We start from the raw sequence: 7,714 nt of genomic DNA, 5'->3' as shown, positions 1-7,714 counted from the left end.
GGGGGGAAGACAGGTGGTGGTGATGGTGGAGGGCACTTGAGGGGAAGAGCACTGGGTGTTGTATGGAAAACAATTTGACAATAAAATATTATGGGAAAAAAAAGATAAAAAAATAAATAAAAAAGTAGAAGAAATCTTGGCATTTGCACTAATGTAGGTGAATCTGGAGCTTACTTAAAATTTTTTAAATCTTTATTTATTTTTAAAAGAATGAGAAGACAGTGTGAACGAGAGAGAGAGAGGGAAAAATAGAATCCAAAGCAGAGAGCCTGATGCAGGGCTTGAATCCATGGCCTGTGAGATCATGCCTAGAGCCTAAGAAAGACGCTTTACTGACTGAGCCACCCAGATGCCCCAAAACTGGAGCTTATGATGCTAAGTGAATAAACCAGATAGAGAAATACAAATGCTGTATGATCTCACTTATATGTAGACTCATAAATTGTCAAACTCAGAACCAGACAGTAAATGGTGGTTACCAGGTCTAAGAGTGTGGAAAAATGAGGAAATGTTGGCCAAAGAATACAGACTTTCACTTATAAGATGAATGAGTTCTGGGTATATAATATACAATACGGTGACTAAAGTTAATAATACTATATTGTATACTTGAAATCTGCTAAGAGAATAGATCTTAAGTGTTCTCAGTACAGAAGAAAAGGTAGCTACTCAAAGGATATGTTAATTAGCTTGACTGTGGTAATCATTTCACAATGTATACATATATGGAATATCAAACAATCGCATTCTACACCCTGAATAAAAACAATTTTTAATGCTGGAAAATAATTTAAACAATAAAATAATAATAATTGTCAAGAGATTAAAATATGAGTTAACACAGCTTTCTTTTCAGCACTGTGTATATGTATGACTCATTCTTTTTTAATTCCTGATCTCATTGTTTAAAAAATGAAACTCTCATGCCCTTTCTATATATTGTAATACCAAAAACAGTAGACCCCTGCTTTCCATTTACTTAATACAGAAGTATTTTTATACTAGGCAAACATATGCATATGTTTATACTAGGTAAACATATACATGTATATGTATAGATAAACTATGCATATAAAATATAAGGAGTATATACTATTTTCATCTCTCTACCAAATAAGGAAATTTATTTTACAAAATGTATATATAAACTGGAAAAACAAGAGTTACATATTCATAAAGAGTTATTCCATTTAGTATTTCTGAGGAGACAGTTTGAGATCCAAACATATTTTTAAATATTTCTGATTTTTCTTATCCTTTTAACATGTGAATGAGAATTTGGATGCATAGAAGATTCTAGAGTCATGGCATTTCTCCCAAGAATTATTATGATAACTCTCAATTATCTTCTTTGTAATTAAAATTGTGAAGGAATAAGTGTGTTCCTAGTTTGATTTTATTTTGTTGAAAGTAACCAATTTTTACTTGCTTATATGTATGAAACTTGTCATGGGAAAAAAAGTCAATTCACAAGGAAAAAATATATGAATATATTCGTTGCAGATGTCAGGAAACAATGTTCCATAAATATTTTCATGTTTGCTCACATTCAGGGCTTACTGAGCAAAGATTACTGACTATCTGTGTAAAAGGATGATTGAAGGAAAAAAAAAGGAAGCTTTGGAAGCTTCTGAGAAATTTATAGACAATCGTCCCTGGAGCCATTTGTTTACATTCCAGGGGTTGTAAACCTAGAAACCTTCTCCTTCCAGAGAGTATGTATTTATATTCCAGAGCAAACATCAATTTCTTTCCATCTCTTGGGAGATGGATGTGCCAGCCACAGTATATAAGCTCCCAGTTTCATAGTTTTGGGGTGACCCTCCTGTGATTCATACCCTGCAATCCAGAGAGCTGACATCCTGTTTTCATCCCTTCGCCCTGTGATGATTTGGAGCATGGGAATGGGTACAAGCTATTTTTGTGGATTGAAAGTCTGTTTCAGATCCAAGGAATTCCTGATTCTCTGTGTGTATATGTGTGTAACATGGTAACGGAAAGTATGCTAGTAGGCTAACACCTCAAATCATCCCTTCATAGCTTCAGATTGACTAACTGCAATGAATACAAAATGAACTTGTAACTGCATGATCCAGATCTATATGGATTTGTCAGCCTTGACAGTGCTCAAACCTAGAGAAAGCAAAAAGGTTACCAAATAATATAGAGTGTAATACAAGTTAGTTACAATCAATTTGTGATGCAATATTAATTGGGAATATTCTAATCTCCTTCAAAAGAGTAGAAAAACAAATGGATAAAATACCTAAGAAGTGTTAATCAAAGATTTACAATAAGCTCGCAGCTCATGATCTATAAGCAGCATTTTTAAGTTGAGTTAAGATACACAAGGACTAAACAAGTTGTTTGTGAGATAGATAGAAATCATAATATATGTTAAACATATATCACAAGTTAGTAACCTAAAGACATGTTAAAGATAGATGGAATAATTAAAGCAAACAAGGGTGCCACCTGGTACTATATTTTTTAAGTTTATTTATTTATTTTGAGAAAGACAGCACAAGTGGGGAAGGGACAGAGAGAAAAGGAGACAGAGAATCCCCAGCAGGCTCTATGCTGTCAGTATGGAACCTGATGTGGGGCTCAAACCCACAAAACTATGAGATCATGACCTGAGCGGAATCCAAGAGTCAGATGCTTAACTGATTGAGTCACCTAGGCATCCCAGGTGCTATTTTTAAATAGAAATCAATGGAAAGATCAAGTCATAAGCTATGATTATGCCACAATAAGCTGACAAGGGTTATCTTTAAATTGGCTATCTATTTGTGACTCTCATTATGTTCCCATTTGGTTTCTCATGGCCTCTGAACAAGAAACAGATAAAAGAAATAACTGTTCAGTAGACTGGTTATTGACCTACAATTGTGACCAGGACTTCTTATCTGGCATCCCTTTGACAAGACAAGTGTATTCATGTTTGCAACTTCATCATTTAGGATCCTTACTCAAACCTTAAGTCTGGTCCCCATAAACCACCATCGGTTGGCAAGACGGGCATGGCAGACAGAGATGCAGATAGATATGATGTTGTGTAAGCTAGGGTTCAGGTAGTTTGGTCTTTCATCGTATCGTTTTTGTTAATTCCTTCCCCCCTACTATTATTTTAAACTAATTTTGTAAACCATGTGATTCAGAATCTTAGTTTGGCCTCTATCAGAAGAACTGCTCTATTAGAAATAACCTCTGGAATAGCTTTCCTGATAACATGCCCTGAGCTTCTACTGCATAAAGACAATTTCCCACAGATCATTAAAATATAAAATAACACTATGTATTATTTGTTGAACATGTTTTATTACCAAAGAAATGTGTGTGGAAGGCTACACTAAGTACATTAAAATGGATATCATAGGCAAAGGGTAGCAGAATGATATAAGAGTTCCTATTTATAAGGAAATTTAAATTTATATGTATCTTTCTTTTATAAGAACAATGTACTACTTGAGTAATTGGAGACTAATTAAAATAGTCATGACATTTTTATTTTTTGATGTATACTCATCACTTAAATAATCAATCTTCATTCAGCAATGTGCTCTATTATCTGCTACTATGATTTTCATTCTATTACTTTCAGTATATTCTCTAAAAGCCTAATTTTCACGTCTATAGCCACATGGGTTTTCTTCTGGGTCCACATAGTCACCGTGTCCCAGCCAACTTCCTGGCAAATTCGGAAGCTTCTACATCTGCCTTAACACTCTACCCTTCGTTTGCCATCCTAAGTGACGTTCAGGTACCAACACATAGGCTTTTACCTACTCTGTTTTATACTCATAATGTATTCACAACTTTCCTGGGATGCACTTACTAACTGTGATTATTTGATAAATATATTTCTTTGCTTCTAAGCTATGAGTTTCATTAGAGTAAAGATTATGTACAAATTCATCAACATTATATTCCAATAACCAAATGCATTGCCTAACAAATAGAAGACATTAATAAAGAAAGAAAAAGTGTCGTGAGAAATCAGGAAAGATGAGGATGGGAACGTGTGCCTGTTAAATTCAATGGCATGCAAATAATTTGAGACTTGAATAATTAAAGTTATTCTGGACCAGTGAAGTAGAATCCAGATATGAGTATGTTGAGAAATTGGTACTGAGGTACAGAAATAGTAATCACATAAAATTCATTTTAAGTGATTTGATCAGTTGAGTGATGGACTCTTGATTTTGGCTCAGGTCATGATCAAAAGGTTGTGGGGTCAAGTTCTAAGTTTGGCTCTGCTCTGAGTGTGGAGCCTATTTAAGATTCTCTCTCTCTCTCTCTTTCTCTCTCTCTCTCTCTCTCTCTCTCTCTCTCTCTCACTGTTACTCTCTTTTTTTCTCTCTGCTCCTCACCCCCCACTCATGTGTGCACTCTCTTTCTCTCTCTTAAGAAACATAAAAGAAAAATGTATTTTAGAAGTTTGGGTTTAAAGGAAAAGACAAATATTGGGAGGTGCCTGAAGGTAGAGTGAAATTGAAAAAAAGGTGGGTTTTTTTTTGTTATATGTTTTGTTATTTTTAAATCTGGAAGAACACATGCGAATGCTACTCAGTATAATCTAAAGAGTATAAGTTGAAAGTGATAAATTGAAGATATGGAAGCAGGAAGGAAGAATTTAAAGTCCCTGGTGAGGTTAAAGAGGAAAGGTATAGAATGAAAACGGGATGTGTTGTCATGATATTTGGAGAAATATGATTACACAATTGTAATAGAGCTTAAAGAAGAAACAAATATCTTCCTATTGTGATATAACTCTAAAGGATATTTCCAGTAAGAAAGTAAAGAGATAAGGAGATGCTATTCGGTTAAATGTTTGAAAAATATAGTGAAATTTTTACAGTGATTTTTTTAAATGCAGGATGATAATTTTTAAAGTTTTATTAAGGTCAATGAACATTATTTATAGGAAATTCTATCTAACAGAACTCAAGGCAAGGCATGGAAAATAGGATGATTGTGGGATTTCATTACTTTAATATATTTTTTTTAAAGAAAGAAAAGGGATAAAATATCTTTAGGATATTGAGACAAGAATATTAGAATGATAGATATTAATTGCAAGCAGGAAGATGATGTATGGGAAAAGAATAAAGAGGTAAAATCCATTTGTCAGTTACCACATTATAATTGACCCTTACATAGCTTAAGGAAAATCTTTTAGTTTCTTCTTCAAAAAAAGTTTTGTTTTGTTTTTTTGTTTCCCTTTCCTGGGATCATTATTCTTTTGCTTTACTTTGCTTTCCCATGTGTTTGTTCAAATTCTAGTTAATATACAGTGTTATATTAGTCATAGGAGTGAATTATTCTTTTTTTAAAAAAGGTTTATTTATTTACTTTGAGAGATACAGAGACAGTGTGATTAGGTGCAGGGAAGAGAGAGAGAGAGAGAGAGAGAGAGAGAGAGAGAGAGAGAGAGAGAGAGAGAGAGAGGGAGAGGGGAAACCAAGTAGGCTCCAAGATGCCAGCACAGAGCCCAGCGCGGGGCTCTAACTCACAAAATGGTGAGATCAAGACCTTAGCCAAAACCAAGAGGCGGTTAACTAAGAGCTTAATGGAGCCATCCAGGCACCCTGATGGATCGTTATTCTTAATATAAGTGAAGTATCACCAGTGTTCTAAGTTCCACTAATATTCCTTTGGGAAATTATATATGATGTACTGTGAGTTTTAAAATTATTTTATGCAGATCTGTCTCCACAGAGTGTGATAAGCCATTTCATCTGTTCAAATTTACTTTTATTTTCTTGAATCATGATTTCCAATTTTCTTAATTAAAGTTTGATACACTTCTTGCTAAATTTATTTGTATGTAGCTTATAATTTTAGTTGTTAGGATAAATAATAATTTTCTAAATAATTTTTCTGAGTTTTGTTGTTGTATAGAAATGCAAATGATTTGAATCTTTTGCTCTTGGATGTGGCTGTCTTGTGAAGCTCTGTTTGTAATCTCAGCAACTTTCAGATTTACAGAATTCTGTGCAGACAAATCACGTCACTCTTTTTTTTTTTATGTTCTATTTATTTTTGAGACAGAGAGAGACAGAGCATGAACGGGGATGGGCAGAGAGAGAGGGAGACACAGAATCTGAAGCAGGCTCCAGGCTCTGCGCTGTCAGCACAGAGCATGACATGGGGCTCAAGCCCACAAACTGTGAGATCATGACCTGAGCCAAAGCCAGATGCTTACCCGACTGAGCCACCCAGGTGCCCCAAATCACGTCATTCTTGAATAGCAACAGCTTGTCTATTTCCTTTCTAGTTCCTTATATTTAAATTCCAATTTTTACTATTTTGGAGGGGACCCACCTTACAATGTTGAAGAGATATTGTGTTAAAGAACACTTTTGTTCAAATCTTCGTACTATTTTACTTAAAATCCAGGAATGATATGTTGACTGTTATTTATTATTTAATTCTGAGGATTGATTGTTTTCTATTATGATTACTTATAGGACTTAGAAATTATTTAGAAGTTCGACACAAGCACATACATAATCACACATGTACACATATATTAACTAGAATTTCAAATGCATCTTCGTGGTATATTCAAAATAGGCTGTCTATAGATTATTTTCTGAATTTTCTCAGTATATTAATGTCACCTATGAATAATGAGAGGTATATTTCTCTCTTTTCCAGTTATTATGTATATTTTTTAAAAAATCTGTCTTAATTTACTATCACAATAAATACTGAATAGAAGAGTAGATCAAGAGTGTCCTTGGATCCTTCCAGATTTAACTGGGAAATTTTTCCGTTACCATAAGATTTTCATAGAACTTGGAAATCACTTCCTCACAATTACAGTTCTTCCTTGCTTAGAAAGTAAATAAATCAGCATTCTTGTTTGCTTATTTAAAATATTAAGTAGTAGCTTCTTCCTTTGATGCAAGTTACCTGACAAATCAAATATATATATATTCTGCAAAGTAAAATAACTATCCTATTGGGGTGTCTGGATGGCTCAGTCAGTTAAGCGTCTGATTCCTGATTTTTGCTCAAGTCATGACCTCACGTTTTTTGAGGCCAAGCCCTGTATTGTGCTGTGTACTGACAGTGTGGAGCCTGCTTGGGATTCTCTGTCTTCGTCTCTCTCTGCTCCTCCCTGCTCGCTTGCGCTCTCTCTCTCTCTCTTCCTCTCTCTCTCTCTCTCTCTCTCTCTCTCTCTCTCTCTCTCTCTCTCGTCTCTCTCAATAAAGAAATAAACATTCCAAAACATAAATATCCTATTACTGGACTTTTGATGAAAACAGCTCCCAACACTGAAGTATCACAAAATTCTGAGAGTTAAAAATAGCCATTATGTCATCATTAAAGTCAGACAGAAATTTTAATTAGGATGGAATAGCTTAGCTGTACACAGTAATTAGATGAAAATGGTGTATATAGGGGCATGCCATCCTGGCAAAGAAGAATGGAGCCAATGAAGGTGGTTTGGTTTTGTTTTATTTTGTTCTGCTTTGTTTTGTTTTGGAAATTTTGGATAATTTTATCCCAAAATTATCTTTGGTACTAATAACAGAAACCACAGAAGAGATAAAAGCACTGGATTAAAAGGGTGCTTGGGTGGCTCAGTCAGTTAAGCGTCCACTTTGGCTCAAGTCATAATCTCATGGTTCGTGAGTTTGAGCCCCACGTCAGTTCTGTGCTGATGGCACAGAGCCTGGAACCTGTTTCAGATTCTATCTCC

The sequence above is a fragment of the Suricata suricatta genome, chromosome 2 (genome assembly GCF_006229205.1).
Source record: "Suricata suricatta isolate VVHF042 chromosome 2, meerkat_22Aug2017_6uvM2_HiC, whole genome shotgun sequence".
In the NCBI taxonomy this organism is placed as follows: domain Eukaryota; kingdom Metazoa; phylum Chordata; class Mammalia; order Carnivora; family Herpestidae; genus Suricata; species Suricata suricatta.
The sequence above is the reverse complement of the archived record's forward strand: the minus strand, read 5'-3'. Positions refer to the sequence as shown.